This window comes from Molossus molossus, unplaced genomic scaffold (genome assembly GCF_014108415.1).
Source record: "Molossus molossus isolate mMolMol1 unplaced genomic scaffold, mMolMol1.p scaffold_m16_p_4, whole genome shotgun sequence".
Classification (NCBI taxonomy): Eukaryota; Metazoa; Chordata; class Mammalia; order Chiroptera; family Molossidae; genus Molossus; species Molossus molossus.
The window spans coordinates 105,766,603-105,784,494 of NW_023425377.1; the positions used below are offsets into that span (position 1 = coordinate 105,766,603).

Here is a 17,892-nt window from a genome sequence, read left to right on the forward strand (position 1 = left end):
GACACTGTATAAATGATCATGTTCATTAGCTGCAAGAGTTGGCTCAGAGAAAACCACAAACACCAGACAGCTAAAGTGATCACAAACCAAGTGCACACACACCTTGACGGTGATGTTAAAGATCACAGTGCAAAGGGAAGGCAGAAGAGCAATATGTTTTTCATTTTAAACTTTCACTGTAGAATTATATGAGCATACAAATCTCCCAGCTCTCATTTTTAAAAAGTGAAAACACATAAATTGATTTTATCGATATAGCACACATTATCCCACAGCACACGATGTTGCTAGAACAGCAATGATTAGATGAGAAGATCAGAGAGCCAAAGGATGAAATTCATCTTAAACTTGTTTTATGGTGTTGGTTTTGGGTTTTGTTCTGTCCCATTTTCTGGCTTATTTCTCATTAGGCGGAGAGGCAGGGGACTGGAAAATTGGATACCGAAGGGAATGTACAGCAGCCAGCTGTGACCACCTTCTCACTCAACCTGGTTAAATCTCTACTGACTTCCCATGGGGAGATTCCTAAACAGAGAACAGAACAGCCATATGGTTCCAAGAGAAAGAAGAGACATGCTTTCATCAAGAAGAAATGGAGATTGAGTTCAGTCCGGGACTCCTGCAATTCACTCTGGGGTACACCTCTAAGGTCAATACAACTAAACCCAACAAATCTCTCTTAAACCACCTCATGAGTTTCATCCAGGTAGGGGCTGGTAGGTTAGAGGGGCCGCTGTACCTGTGTCCACAATGGCCTAGGACTAGAATCACCACTGAAGGCTGCAGTCAGCATTGGGGCCAGAGTGGGGGGCTAGTGGTTTTTGACTCACTTTGTTGTGCTCTTTCTTGTCACCCCTCAGAAAGAGGAGGAAAGAGAGAGAGAAAATAGCTCTCTGAAAGACTCTTATTTATTTCTAATAGGCCACTGTCCGATAATGAAAGCTTCACACAGACAAGCGTTTATAATATTTGGTTAAAAATAACTAACATGGCCCTGGAGGTTTGGCTCAGTGGTTAGAGCGTCAGCCACAAACCAAAGGGTCGCAGGTTCAGTCCCAGTCAAGGGCCATACCTGGGTTACAGGTTCTATCCTCGGCTCCAGTAGGGGTCGTTCGGGATGCAATTAATCGATATGTGTCTCTTTCTTGATGTTTCTCTCTCTCTCCCTCTCACCTTTCCATTCTATCTAAAAGTCAATGGATAAATACCCTTGAGTGAGGATTAAAAAAAATAACATGGCCCAGGATGGAAATCTCTATTGACAAATTAAAAGGCATATATAAAAGTCGGGAGAACCCACTCTTACACAGAGTTCCTATGATACTCTTATAGATACAGCCCTCTGTCTTTCTGTTTTGCTAAAATCTAGCTTGCAATACGCTGCAGCTATCAAACTTGGACTACAGACTGCAGAGATGAGTAATAATTTATGAAAATTATAGTTTTCAAGTACAGTCTTTCCACTGCAAATATTAATTTTATTATTGTAAACATCAGAAAAACCTCTTAAAATATTATGATGTACAATTATTTCACTGTCCATAAAAAAAAAAAATTTTGGCCCTGGCTGGTTTGGCTCAACGGTTGGAGCGTCAGCCTGCAGACCTGAGAGTCCCAGGTTTAGTTCCCGCTAGGGGCCCACACCAAAAAAAAAAAAAGTCATGCAAACATAAAAAAAATATTTCCGGTTTACCCAAAATAACTGTTTTCCCCTTAAAAATCTATGTTCCCAAATACTTAAACATCACAAATACTTAAAATGACATCTAGGTTGGTCTATACACAACAAACTCCTCCTATAAATGGATAAATTATCAAGCAAAGACACTAAGCATTTACAAACACTTCACATAGTGGTATAATTTTATTTATGTACCCACATAAAATAAAAACATGTGCCTTGGGTATCACTTACACAACTAAATGTCTTGCTGATTACCATATAAAAAAGCTTAAGACAGATAACCTCTCACATCTGACAGTACACAGAACATGAGTTATGACCACTGTTCTGTTTCCATAATTGAGTGAATTCCTTTAGACAATTGGTCAAATATCCATCTCTCATTTCCCATCACGTGACATGCATGCAAATACATATTTACAATTATTAGGGGGCCCATGGAAAACAATGAGCTCTAAGAAAGTCCTTCTGAAGTTTTTGGTCTTTATACTTCTCTACTCTAATAACGCTAGGTGAAAATGCAATAAAAGCAATCCATAAATGATATTAGAAGCAAAGTGAATTCTTCTCTCCACTGATAAGGACGTTATAGCTACTGGCCACAGTGCTCATTCTACCTTCTTGCCAGCTGCAGGCACTCTCATTCATCACAGAACTAAAAATTAGAATGTACTAAATAACAACTTCTACATATTTGCCTTGACTATTGCTTATAAATTACTTCTACCATTTACAATTAAGGGAAGATTAAACAACAGAAATAATAAGAGTATCTATAAGAGTATTGTTTTTAACAGTAAAAATTATAAACTTCAAAATGTCCAACAATGGCGAAGTGATTCCATATGATTGTGGATATTTGTACACTATATAGTTATTAAAAATGGTACAGGAGTAATCAAAATAGATCAGAAGCCCTGGACAGTTTGGTTCAGCCGTTAGAGCATCAGCCTGTGGATTGAAGGGTCACAGGTTCAATTCCCAGTCAAGGGCATGTACCAGGGTTATAGTTTTGATCCCCGGCCCTGGTCTGGGTCATGCAGGAGGCAACCAATCGATGTGCCTCTCTCACAATGATGTTTCTCTCTCTCTCTTTCCCTCCCTTCCCTTCCATTCTATCTAAAATCAATGGAAAAATATCCTCAGGTGAGCATTAACCAAAAAATAAAATTAAAAAAAAAATAGATCAGAGGAACAGAATAGCAAGCGCCAGAAGCAGAGCCCTACAAATAGTTATGATCTTGAACAAATGCACCAAAGCAATCCAATAGGTAAAGAAAAATGTTTTCAACAAATGGTGCTGGAATAACTGGATATTGATATGGAAAAAATATTAACCTGGACCCCTACCTCATATTACTCACACAAAATGACTTGCGATATAACATCAGTATAAACATAAACTCTAAAACCATACAGTTTTAGAGAGAAATACAGACTATCATGACTTGGAAGAGGGCAAAGGTTCCTCGGACAGGTCAGAGAAAGCAATAATATAGGGAAAAACAATAAAAATAACTGTCAAAATTTAGAAACTCTACAAGACGCAGTTGAGAACACGAAGGGTCAAGTCGCAGAGTAGGAGTGGAGATCCGCAAAGCATATGACAAAGGACTGGTACCCAGATATATAAAGAACTCCAACATCTCAAGAGAGAAATACATAGTTGGGGGAGAAATTTCATTAAATGCATTTATATGTATCTATACAAAACATAAGGAGTGACTAGACTATAGCAGAGTATTCTAAAAAGAAACATGGCGTGAGCAAAGAAGCAAGGAGCCCACAGTACTAGTCTTGGTTGGCCACCTTCATTCCTTGCCCCAACCACTATTTACCTGTTTGTCGGCCAAGAATGACAACAGAGGTAAATTTCACACAAGAATAAGTTCACAAATGGCACTCTCGGTCTCCAAGGGCAGAAGTCACACCTGCTAATGGGCTTTGCACCATCCCTGGCGCAGTGCCCCGTGAAGGGAAAGAGCCGGATCGATGCTTCCAGTGTTGCCAATGGCTGAAAGAGTTCGCTTCCCACCTCACTACTCTCCTCAAGTAACATGTATTAAATATTCATTCGTACAAGGGTAGCCCCATGGTAGGGACTATTTGTTTTCTTCCCAACAAATGTCTAATACTGGCCACAGGGAGGAATTTCATCTAAAAGGCTGGAAAACTGTTGTTTTAAGGGGTTCCTGAATGTATCTTGGGGTAGACGTTCTAGGCCGAATGTCCCTTCACAGTGATGGGTAGTTTTTAGGGAAGGGTGGCGGGGGAGAGGGAAGTATATAGCTGACCGGTGGGGAAATGAGCTTTTCCAACCTTTGAGCTGCCTGTTTGTTCTGTCTCTTCAAGAGTCCAGACAATCCCGAGAGACTGGCCTTACCTGATTCTGGGACTGATTAGTTTCTAATTCCCAATAATATTTGTTTAGTCCATAATTCTAAGCTTTGCAAGAGTAAAAGTCACACCTTGATCCTGAGCGCCTTTCTACATAACTACACTGCTGAATTTTTGGTTCAACCAGTGACTGAGGCTCAATGGTCTGTGGCTATCCACCTGGAGGGCAAGCAGAGGCAGCCTGTTCTTCCTCAACCTGCATCCTTCCACCCATAGCTCTAGCCTGGGACCACACACAGCCATTCACTTATTCTCAGTTCCTGTGCTCTGATGAGGAACCTCTACACAGGCCAGATCCCACCCCAACAGAGAAGGCTAACAATTCCAGGTCCAACAACCTAAGGAGACAATGCTGGCCAGTGGTCAGACCACATTACCATATTGCCTATGAGGGCAGGTCCCCAGAATCTTTGTCCCCTAAGTTACTGTGCCTGCCTTGGTCTTTTAGATCTTAAGTTCCCAAGAGGTTGTTTTTCTTTTCTTTTTAAAAATATTTTATTATATAGTTTAAACTTGAAAACAAAATGTCCTAATCTGTTTGAAAAAATTTTTTCATTTATTTAATTTATTTAGAGAGAATAAGGGAGAGAAAGATACATTGATGTGAGAGTGAAACATTGACTGGCTGCCTCCTGCATGCCCCCAACTGGGGATGGTGCCTGCAACCCAGGTGTGTGCCCTGACCTGGAATCGTACTGGCAACCTTGCGGTGGCTGGTACAACGCCCAACCCCAGCCAGGGCAAGAGGTTGTTTTTCATTTATAAATGTTGCACCTCTCTGAGATATTCTAAGATTAAATAAATATTGAGTTATGCAAAAGCACCGAGCCAAAGAAAATTATGCAATCCTGTTATATAACCCCTACCCCAGCTCACTAGTTTCATCTCCGTACCTCTCCAGACCTTTTCATAAACCTGTCTGGTAAGACCTGCCCGACTGCTCAGCTTTCCTGCGGCACCTCCTCTCGTCTTCACCTTGAAATGGCCCCTTCAGTTTCACTCTATGTTCTCTGTCTTCTCCTTCTGAATCATTCAAACTGCAATGTCTTGGGAAAGAGACTCTCATTTCTGTACTACTCCTGCTTCTAGGATCAGCAACATTTACCTTCACTGTTTAAATAATACATAACGTAGCTCTCTGGTAAGCACTAGCCTATACCATCCTTTCTAGCTCCTGATCACCTCTATCCCTGTGTCTCCCTCTCTCTCTCTCAGAGTCAAAACTGTGGTTCTCAGAGAGTTTACAATCATGGAAGGGGGAGGGAGAAGTAGTGGGAGCTATTCTACAGGTCATTATGTTTGAAAATACATAATAAAAAGATCATAAGGGGTCCCTTGTTCATTTAATAGTCCAAGAAAGCATTTCCTACAAAATATGACATGGATCTGGGATCATCTGCCACACCTTTTAACAATGTATAATGATATGAAAATAAAAATATATTAGATAACTCATTAGTTATCAAATGCTAATAAATGCATGCATTGACTGGAAGAAAGTAATAAATGGAAAATTTAGGTTAAAAACAATACAAAACACGTTTTAACTTTTTAAAAAATTTTTTTCTGATTTTCTAGTTTCTACCTCACTCCTTATTGTCTTTCTTTTAAAAAGCAGACATAGCCCGGACGGTGTGGGTCAGTGGTAGGTCCATGCACCAAGAGGTCACCGGTTCAATTCCTGGTCAGGGCATATGCCCAGGTTGTGAGCCAAAACCCTAGTGGGGGGCACACAGGAGGTGGTTCTCTCATCGATGTTTCCATCTCTCTCCCCCTCTCCCTTCCTCTCTCAAATTAAAAATAAAAAGGAGACATAGCTCTCATAGCATAGAGAGAGATAGTGAAGTCACTAAACTAAGCAGTGCTATGTTGGGTGGGAAATCTCAGTAAGAAACAAGTACTTCTTGTTGAAGATTATGGAAGTCTCAATTTTGTCTTATTGTTAATGGAATGTCATATTTGATTTCCTTATATAAAGGATGGAAGATTTGTCCTCTGTTTCAGGTAACAAGGTTGATTTGTGAATAAACTTAAATTATGACCATGGTTCTAAATCTCTTCCCATAACTGGTTTCACCTTTTTTGTTCTGAAATTTAGCACTCTATTAAGGTATGTTTGTTTGTTTTTATTTAGTGGAAATACTTCTCTGGCAAAGGTCACAGAAAATTCAGTAGAGCCTTACAGTCACAGTAAATATATTATTTTATTAACCATCCTATCCACACACAAAAACCACCCCCTCTATGCATACTCTCCACCCAAGTCAATTCCTTCCACCCATTTCCTGAAACCCATTCAAATTCTTTATTAATGTAAATGTGCGAAAACCTGAGGCCTGATCTTTAGCTTTCTGAGAAAACTATGTGGCAAACACCTTTACATAAGTCTGAGCAAGTCTTGCAGACTATCAGTCTCTTGGGTATAGCACAGTATTTCCTACTCTATTAATATAGCTTTTCCAAGTCTGACTACTAATTCTTTCGATATCCAGCTCCACGTAAATGAAATTGGTGACAGGTAGTCCAGAGCTCAGAAGGTTTTTAACTGTTTCACGTTTTTAGAAATCCACATTATGCAGGGTTAGCTAGCTAGTAAGTACATAAGATTTTTGTTGGTGGCCACTCAGTGTACTATTAATGGCCTTGAACAACACATAATGCTGTTGTCAGTCCACAGCACACTAGGACAGCTAAAAGCCCTCCACTGTGTGCACACCAGGCTCTGTTTCAGCCAATAATTAATAACCTTCCAAAACAGAGACACCAGGCCCAGATGGGTTCACTGATGGATTCCACCAAACATTTAAAAAGGCAATTATATCAATTCTCTACAATCTCTTCCAGAAGCTAGAAGCAGAGAGAATACTGCCTAACTTATTCTATAGGCCAGTATTACTCCCTAAAGACAAGTATCACATGATCTCACTTATTTGTGGAATACAATGAACAAAACAAAATAGATCCAGAGACATAGAAGTAGAGTACAGACTGACAATCCTCAGAAGGCGGAGTGAGGGGGAGGGAAGAGATAAACCACAGAACTTATATTCATGTATGGCTAAACCGATGGACATAGACAACAAAGCTGGGGACTGGGGGGGGGGGGGGGGGCGTCAATGGGGAAAAAAGGAGAAATATCTGTAACAAACATAAATTAATAAAAATAAATAAATAAAATCAGACCAAGGCATTACAAGAAAGGAAAACTATAGATCAACATTTCTCTTGAACATCGATGCAAAAATCCTCATCGAAATATTAGCAAGTCAAACACAGCAACATATAAAAAAGCATGTGGTACAGGATGATGAGCAATGAGCGTGGGCTCAGAAGACCTGAGTATGAGATCCAGTCTGCCACATACTGTTCAATGGCCTTTGGCAAGTCATTCAACCTTACTTTATCATAATTCACACCTGCCTACCTACTGTATAGTATTAAAGAAATCAAATGAGAAAATATGTGCAAAAGCCTATCAAATTATACTGTTACTCCAAATTAGGAAGCACTGATTTGATGAACGGCAACAATGTTATCCCGAGTGTTACTGAAATCAAAGCCATAGGTTTAAATCTCACACTAATATGCATGGCAACAGACTATAGCTCCAAGCCTAAGCAGCCACCTCAAGGATGCACAGGCACCACAGGGACCTGACAAACTCCCAGGAAAATGAAAGATCAGGTCCCATAGACAATAGCAGGACACAGCATCTCCCAGGCACCACCTAAGTGCTTGACAACACTGCCATCCTATGCTTTTGCAGAAGCTGCTTTTATATAAGTGTTCTGGTGGACTGCTTTACCAGAACCTAGTACATAGCCACCGGTTTATTTGAAAAGGGCAGAAAATAGATACGCAAAAATTCGTTACCCACAGGACATGTCACAGTTAATGGTAATTAATCAAACGTTTCCCCCTTCATGTAGAAAACCAGCCATATGAGTAAACCATATCAGGGATCCATGAAGCACTTATTTCATCCTATAAAAAAAATTAGCTGGCAGACTACTGCGCAGATTTTCTGGTGTGTTTCAAGAAAACCATTTTCAGAGAAAGGCCCTTTATTATTATTTTTTAAAAATCCATAACCTCTCTTCTAAATGTGTTTTCTCCACCATAACTATATTCTTTTATACATATGTACATACATATTAACACAGGTGTACTTGATTATAAACACACACACACAAAAAAAAATTTAGGCTAGTGCCATAAAATAGAAGACAAAGCTTTATGAAATTCTCTTGGTATTTTAGGAAAGCAAATTTCATTTGAAAATGTTTCTGTACAACTAAATAGCATAGCCACACTTATTTAAAATGTCTAATCTTCGCAACTGATGTCTCCTGAACAAAATAAAGGAACATTGCCCCCTCCATAAGTGGCCAGCTTATTCTGTCAACTGACCTAAATTTGAGTGTTTGCATTACCTTTATTGCTGTTAGTATCACCAAAATTCAAGTTCCATGTATTTTTCTATCCTCTCCCAAACTAAACCCTGTAGGAAGCTTTACTCCTATGATCAACAAATCAGTATTTGCACAGCAAGACTTATTTAAATGTCATTTAAGTGCCATTTAAGCCAACATCCCTGCTAGACACCTGGCTGCCGAGGTACTTTTCAGAGCCTCAGCAAAGTCTGCCACCCAAAAATACCTTCAACATCAAGGGATGTGTGTATTAGTGTGACTATGATAGTAACCTATTTGAAAGACATGATTTAACACTGCTAACTATTTCATTTATCTTAATCTGATTTAAGATACCTTAAAGAAGTATGCTTAGACTTTTCTGTCTTGAAATGTCTGAACATATATCCTTCTAGTCCCTAAAAATACATTTGGCTAGATTAGCTCATTAACTCCAAGACCACAATAAAAACTACTAATAGCTAAGGCTTCAATAGGAATTACAACATGGCCTACACTGTTTTAAGTACTTTACCTATAAACGGATACAGTCCTTACAACAACACTATGAGCTAAGTGTGCTATTATTTTCCCTGTTTCACAGCTGAGGAAATGAGGCAAGGAGAGGTTAAGTAACTTGCCCCAGGGGACATGGGCAGAGCTCTCCAAAGTCAGTCTTTTTTTTTCTCCTCACCTGAGGACATCTTTCCATTTTTTGTTCAGCTAGAGTAGGAAGGAGAGAGAGAGAAACCTCGACATGAAAGGGACACATCAAGTGGTTGCCACCCGCACAACCCTACCAGGACCGGGGACAAACTGCAACCGAGGTACATGCCCTTAACGGGAACCGAACCCGGGTCTCTCTGGACTGCAGGCCGACGCTCTAACCACTGAGCCAAACCAGCCAGGGCTCCAAAGTCAGTCTTCCTTTTTTAATCTTATTTTTCAACTGCAGTTTACCATTCAGTATTGTTTTGTATTGGTTTCAGGTGTTCAGCATAGTGATTAGACAGTCATATACTTTACAAAGTGCCCCGCCCCAGATATTCCCAGTACAAAGTCAGTATTCTTCTGTCTAGAATATACAGTATTTCTTAAACTAGATTAGCACATTCAATATTTTTTTATGGAATAATTTTATTTGAAAAGAACGGCTAATTTTATTTTTAGCATTGTAAGCAGGTTTTTTAAAAAATTTATCTTTATTATTGAAAGTATTATAGAAGTCTCCCCTTTTTTCCCCCACTGACCCCCTCCATCACCACCCACAGGCCTTCATTGCACTATTGTCTGGGTCCATGGGTTATGCATATGTGCATATAAATTCTTTGGTTAATCTGTTCCCACCCTCCACCCCCTTCCTTCTGAAATTCAGTCTGTTCCATGCTTCCATGACTCGATCTGTTTTGTTCATCAGTTTATTTTGTTCATTGAATTCCACATATAAGTGAGATCATGTGAGATACTTGTCTTTCTCTGACTGGTTTATTTCACTTAGCATAATACTCTTGATCCAATCCAGGGAAAAAACTATTTTTCCATGTCTACTAACTTAATAACAAATAATAAATTAGTAGGTTCTACCTAGTTACTTAACTGACAGCAGCTTTCTTTTATTGAGTTGCTAGAACATTAAAATGGTCCTTTGGGGGCCTACAAAAATAAAGAGTGACCACAAAGTCCACTCTGCCACTAATTAGAAATCCTTTTCTCTGCACAAATTTTAAAGTTCCCCCGTGTCTTTCTTGACATCTTCTATATTGGCAATTATAAGTCATTAAAAGAGTCTCTAATAATAGCCTGACAGTGGCCATAAAGTCTCTATGTGACGATTTCACCTGACAATACTCAAAGACCTATAAACAGTAGCAGGGTCCACTGTATGACTTCCAATCATCAAAATGAAAGAAAATTTCGGCGGGGGGTGGGTAGGAAAAAGTTAAAATCTATGTGGAAAATGGAGGGAAATACAGAGATAAGTTCTAATTGGAATGCATAAGGACTTTGTGGCCATTTTGGAACTATGTTTACCTAATCAGAACCCTGTCAGAAATAACACAGTCAAAGAAAATTAGGATGTTAAAGAAAATCAGAGCTGTGGGACCATCTGAACCATTAACTGGAGTGGTTCAGTTGACCAGGCTGAACTTGAACTGGGCAGATCTGGTTTCACGTGAAGAAGAGAGATGTTCAGACCAGCAGGTAAGGTACAGGGTCCAGAGGTTTCTGCCAGAGAAGGAAGCTTTAGTTAACAGCAGAGCCGCATGGACAGAACAGGTGCCAGGGCCCAGTTCTAAGAAAGCAAGCAGGCCAAAAAAAGGGGCTGGGGGGTCTAGGATTCAAGTATACTACGGGGGTAGGGTTACGTTACAGCTTTGAACTTTTTTGTCTTTAGCTTTCTCTTGCCTCTCACTCACCAATGAAGATCTCCAACCTCCCTAACTTCTACCCCAAAATATAGTAACTCATTTTCAAAACCCTGTGTGCACTCTTCTTTTCAACCACACCTCTGAATGAGAACCAGGAAAGATACAGTAATCAATTCCATTTATTGCATAATAACTGTCTAAACTTGTTTTAACAAGTTCATACAGTTGCCTTTTAGCATTTTACTTTGGACTGAAGATTGCAATGTTTCATTATCTAATGAAGATTCCAACAGGTGGAAAAATATTGGAGAGGAAGGGAGGTTGATAATGAAATCCCCGCAGACTTAGTCAGCTTTATTTCATTCTTAAGGAAACCCAGGGAATAGAGCCAGGCCAAATACCGCATGGCCACCCCTGTCCAGACTGCCCTGGAAATACTGGGGTAAAATATCTTTACAGCTGGTCTCATCCAGGTCTTGAAGGCACCTGTTCCCTAGTGCATGTTTATGCTGGCCAGTCCCTCTTTCCTATAAAACAGTGGAAACCCAGAGGGGAAGGGGGCTGCTACAGAGTCATTTGAAGAGGTGGTTTCTGAATTCATGCACGTACCACATGTTACTTTAAACCAGGATTGCTCAACCTCTACACTACTGCTTCAAGAAATATTCTGATACTTGTTAAACCGGTAAGGAAGATTTCATTCAGGACTACTGCAACAGGAGTCAGAGATCAAGCTCAACTCCTACTACAGCAAAGACAGCTGGGAATTTATACCAACAAGCAGAGTGAGGGGGTCAGTAGAAAGAAAAATCAGTAAGACAAGACATCAAGAGTAGGGAGATTACTACTACTTTTATCTAACAGGATTCTTGCTAAACACAGGCCAGGGTGATCAGATATAAGGAGTGGGGGATGAAAAATTTGATCAGCTCTGGCCAGTCTGTCTCAGCAATTAGAGTGTTGGACCCTCAGATCGAAGAGTCATGGGTTCGATTACCTGGGTTGCAGGTTGATCCCTGGCCCCTATTCAGGAGTCGTGCAGGAAGCAACCAATCGATGTCTCTCTCTCACATCAATGTCTGTCTCTCTCCCTCCCTCCCTTTCATTCTCTAAATATCAATGGAAAAAATATCCTCAGGTGAGAATTAACAAAAAAGGAAGGAAGGAAGGAAGGAAGGAAGGAAGGAGGGAGGGAGGGAGGGAGGGAGGGAGGGAGGGAGGGAGGGAGGAGGGAAAGAAAAGAAAGAAAAGAAAGAAAAGAAAGAAAGAAAGAAAGAAAGAAAGAAAGAAAGAAAGAAAGAAGAAAGAAAGAAAGAAGAAAGAAAGGAAAGAAGGAAAGAAAGGAAAGAAAGGAAAGAAAGGAAAGAAAGGAAAGAAAGGAAGAAAGGAGAAAGGAAGAAAGGAAGAAAGGAAGAAAGGAAAGAAAAGGAAGAAAGGAAGAAAGGAAGAAAGGAAGAAAGAAAGAAAGAAGAAAGAAAGAAAGAAAGAAAGAAAGAAAGAAAGAAAGAAAGAAAGAAATTTGATCAGACATCAAGGTTTATCAGAAATGAAGAGTGGGGGGATTTTCACTAAACTGACAACAGAATACTTGCTAATAGGCAGGCCAAACACAGGATGAGAGCCAAGGCTGAGGCCTACTTGAGAAGAAGGCTCAGAAGAGGAGAGAGTCTTGGTCAGCATTTTGGACTAGTTGATTCTTTGTCTTGAGGAGCCATTCTGTGCATTGTAGGATGTTCATCTGCATCTCTGGCTTCTACTCCTGATCTCCAGCAGCATCCCTCCCCCTACCTCCCCATCTTGTGACAATCAAAAATGTCTTGAGACAGTGCCAAAGGTCCCCTGGGGGCAAACTTTCCTCTGGTTAAAAACCACAGCTTTAGACCAAGGGTTGGCAAACTTTTTCTGTAAAATCGGATAGTAAATATTTTAGGGGTTGCAGGATATATTTATGCTCTCTACACATTTTCTTCTTTGTATTTTTTTTTTTCAACCATTTAGAAAAGTATAAACTATTCCTATCTGACAGAGCATAAAAAACAAGCAGGAGGCCAGATCTGGCCAATAGGCCATTGTTTGCCAATCTCTACTTCAAACTAAATATCACTTTTAAAATAAATATAGACAGTACACAGATCATTATGTATAACAAAATATACATTTACTTAAAACTATGAATAGGGTCTTAATATCGTCTAGCAATATTATTTTTCTCAATTGAGGGGAACAGAATTAAAGGCAGAAACTAGTAGCAGTCCACAGTACGTTTTTACATTAGCAAAGTGTGCTCCTTCTAAACAACCCAGGGAAAACTGCTCAAAATGTTCCCACAAATCTGTCCTCTCCCCCAAACAGAACCCATACCTTATTCTGATCCCTAGATTCCAAAATCCCCAACTATATATTATTGATATAGGAGATTGTTTTTGTTGTGTGTTTTTTAACTGACACTATTTTTGTATTCTATTTAACATGTTTTTCATACTCTCTCTCCTTATCTGACATTCTGGAATACATCTCTAAAATTTGTCTATTCCTGGCTACGGAGTCTGTGAATATGAAGTAGGTCACTGGGTCACCGTACCTTTTTTTTTTATCCTCACTCGAGCACATTTTTCCACTTTTTGTTCAGATAGAGTGGGAGGGAGAGAGAAGAAGAGAGAGAGAGAGAAACGTCAACGTGAAAGGAACACATTGAGCGGCTGCCACCCGCACGACCAACCAGGGCCGGGGACAAACTGCAACCGAGGTACACGACCTTAGCAGGAACCGAACCTGGGTCTCTCTGGACCACAGGCCGACACTCTAACCGCTGAGCCAAACCGGCCAGGGCAGGGTCACCGTATCTTGACTGTCAATTATATGAACCCACTCAATTTTTGCCTCTAGAAACAAATATATACTTATATATTAACATGATTTGCCCTGGAAAGATAGTATGCTAAAAATAACCCTAGGATTACATAAAGGTTATACCACAGTCCAAATACTGACTAGAACTTAAGTTTTGCGCTGCTTTTGTTTTTAATAGCTACAACAAATGGCACTAAGAAAAAAATTACTGGTTTAAATTTCTAGAGAAAATATCTCCAAACCAATGCAGAAAAACATCAAATATGCACATTATAAACCCTATGGGATATATCTGCCATGTGCTTATTCTTCTTTGATTAAAACATCAACATTAAGTTTTCAGCTTTGACACCGAGACCCTAAATAGCAAAGCAGCAGCTGATCACCAAAACAGGATATTCTTTATTTTCAACTGAATTAATTTTTAAATCATAAAATCAATGATCATTGCAAAAAACATATACAGGAATATAAAGACAGCAAAATCACTCAAAGCACCACCAAAAGAGATCAACTATTTTTAATGCTTTAATATCTTTCCTTCTACCCTTTTTTCTATACTTTCTAATAATTTCATAAATTTCACAAAATCAGAAGCATAACATGTGTATGTATACACATTTAGCAATAGGCATAAAAAAATACAGGATCTATATCTTTAATCTCTTCTGTTTATTCTTATATAAATCTATCATAAAGATCCAGAAATCTAAACAAAAGTTATGTACAAATGTACTGTCATTCATTGAAGACTATTCCTAATAGTGAAAAATTAGAACAAGCTAAATGAGACAACGATTAAATCTATATAAAGGACACCTATACAGTGGAATGAAGGACAACTAATATAACTGGATGTGTTTTGAAGTATTTAATGACTTGGGATTACATCTTGATTCCTGCTCCTTCCATTTAAAACTATGTCCTGAGCATTTTTCCAAGTTATTAAATTCTCAAAAAAATCCAATTTATAGAATTTAGATTTTAGATTTACAGAAGATTGAACAGAAGGAGATTAAAGATTCTTTTTTTTTCTTGATATTATTGCCAAATCTTTTAGCAATTTACACTCCCACCAGCAGATTCTGGGGACATCTCAATAAGACTTTAAGATAGTATCAACAAGTGCAAATATCCCCAAAAATTATAATAAAGATTCATAATAGCAATCATTTAGATTTTTTAGATGCCTATAATTAAACCTCCTAAAATACAAAAAAAAAAAAGATAATTTTATGTAAAGTGACTAGAGACAAAAAAGGTAAGATTCCTTTCAAATTCATTTTATCTATTTCTTTTTAAAAGTACTGACATTCTAATATGCAAATTATTTACTAAAATTGTCTGTGATCCCTTAAGGAGAAATCATCCTAAGCTATTTAGAGACCTTTAGTTACCACTCAATATCCATTCTCTCCTTTCTTATTAACAGAACCCAATTTTGTACCAAGCATCAAAGAAATAAGGGGAAAAAATTATCTCCTAGCCTCCTTTGCAGCCAGAAGTGATACTGTGGTATCGTCTGATCAATGGGTACGAGGGGAGCCCTTGGAAGAACTTTCAGGAAGCGCCTAAAAGGGGTGGAGGGGGGCAGAAGGCAGACTGCTGACAATGCTCCCTTTTGCTTTTGACCCTTCCTTTCCCTCCTAGAATGAGGACCTGCAGGTGGCAGCCACGCTGACATGTGCACAGAGGGCAAGGATCACCCAGGTGAGTGGAGAAGAAGGACAGTGGGTCCCTGATAATCAAGGAACCACTCTACTAAGCCCTGAGAGCCTAGTTTCAGACTTACTTAACGAGGAAGAAAAATAATCCCCTAGTTTGTTTAAGCCATTGATCCTGGTAGTTACTTATGGGTGAACCTAACCCTAACTGATATATCCCCTGCCAGAGTTACTGTACAAAGATAAGAAGTATGGCAGAAATCAATTAGTTTATTTAAATACTCATTTAATCTTCCATTCAATCAATATCTATTTAACACCTATGCTGGGTGATAGAAACACAGAAATAAATGAGATGAAATTTACAGTCTAAAAGAAGCAACTGAACAGACAGTTAAAATGAAGTTTGATGAGTCATATTGTAGGGAAAGAATGGTAGGCTATGGCAACATATAAGAAAAAACACTTAGTCCACCTGGTGTGGCTCAGTGGATTGAGCACTGTCCCATGGACTGAGAGGTCCTGGTTCAATTCCTGGTAGGGCACATGCCCAGGATGCAGGCTCAGTCCCCAGTAGGGGGCATGCAGAAGGCAGCCAATCTATGTTTCTCTCTCTCTCTCCCTTTCTCTCTAAAAAAATCAGTAAGAACATTTTTTTTTTTTAAAGAAAAAGCACTTAATCCAAACTGTTGGAAGATAAATAAGATCAGGAAAATCTTTGTTATGAACTTTAAGTTGAGACCTGAAAATGGTGGTGTTAGCCAGGCAAACGGGGCAGTGAGGGAAGAGCATGCCTGGGAGAGGAAGAGCACATGCAAAGGCCCAGAGGAAGAAGAGAACAGGATGCACTGCAGGAGTGTAAGTAATTTACAATGGCTGGAGCACAGTCCCTCTCTGGGCCAGACTACACTCTGATTTCTTTTTTATGACCATAAGTAGAAATTAAGGACCAAATAAGGGCAAATGATAACATTTCTTTTTTATTTCCTAACTCAAAAAGGTAGGTACCACACAGGTATTACCTGCACTCTTCCAGCAATCTGACTCACGGTGAGATTCTTAAAATGTCTGAACTGTCCTATTTCTGAAAATCAGGGGGCCTAATTTTCAATGGCTCAACAGTGACGTGGACAATGGCAAATTTGTCCAGCACTGGATGACTGTGGAGGCTGAGGCTGATGAATGCCAAGTGTCATGATGAGAGTTACTACTCGGAAGAAAAAGACTCTGGCAATAACAAAAAAGGGGGGCGTCGATATGCTTATATGCACAACCAATGGACACAGACATTAGGCTGGGGAAAGCAGGAAGGGGTGGGAGGGGGGGGTCAATGGAGAGAATAGGGGGGATACATCTGAAATACTTTCAACAATAGAAGTGGATGGAAAAAAGACACCAATTATAACCATGGGGGCAAGAGGCCTGGACTAGAACACTTAAAATGAAAGTGGAACTGTGCTTTTAAGAGAGATTTAGGCCCTGGCCGGTTTGGCACAGCGGTTAGAGCATCAGCCTGCGGTCCAGAGAGTCCCGGGTTTGGTTCATGCTAAGGGAGTGTACCTCGGTTGCAGTTTGTCCCCAGCCCTGGTTGGGTCGTGCGGGTGGCAACCACTCAATGTGTCTCTTTCACATCAATGTTTTTCTCTCTCTCTCTCTCTCCCTCCCTCCCTCCCTCTCTATCTGAACAAAAAATGGAAAAATGTCCTTGGGTGAAGATAAAAAAAAAAGAGAGATTTAGAAGGTGGGCTCAGGAAGAATGGCCAGATACGCAGAGGGATGAGAGCTAAACTAAGGGGAATCCTAGATTTCAAGCTTGGGCTACTGAGTAAGGAAGGCACCAGAGCATAATTAGGACTACATGCTCTGAGAGTCCATCTCCACCAATTAATAATTATGTGACCTTGAAAAAATTACTTAAACTTCACTTGCTTCAGTTTCCACATCTCTGAGAGTCCATCTCCACCAATTAATAATTATGTGACCTTGAAAAAATTACTTAAACTTCACTTGCTTCAGTTTCCACATCTCTGAGAGTCCATCTCCACCAATTAATAATTATGTGACCTTGAAAAAATTACTTAAACTTCACTTGCTTCAGTTTCCACATCTGTGTAATGGGAATAATAATAGAATCTATCTGGAAAGATTCTGTGTTATATGAAAGTTCTTAGAACAGTGCCTGGCATGTGGGAAATGCTGGAAACATGTAGCTACATGAGGGGTGATGGTGATGCCATTCACTGAGGCAGAGAACATGAGAGGAGGCACAGGCTTCGGAGGAGAAGAATGACGAGTTCAGTTTCGCATCCGTTAACCTGATCTGCCTGTGGGACATCCAGTAGGCAGCTTATTACATGGGGCTCAAGTTCAGAAGAGAAGGGTGGTGTTAAGGTGATATTTGAGCAAGGACCTCAGAGACATGAAGAAGCAAAGCCCAGAGGGGAGCATATGTAGGTGAGATGTGGAGAAAAGAAAAGAACTTGGGACTTCCCTAGAGAACACCGACATTCAAGAAA

At 39.7% G+C, this 17,892-nt stretch overlaps 1 protein-coding gene across 2 annotated transcripts in view; it reads right to left on the reverse strand.

The window, feature by feature from the left end:
- Window positions 1-17,892, reverse strand: part of FAM160A1 (family with sequence similarity 160 member A1) — a 205,110-nt gene that overhangs the window by 124,841 nt on the left and 62,377 nt on the right. The window lies entirely within an intron of this gene.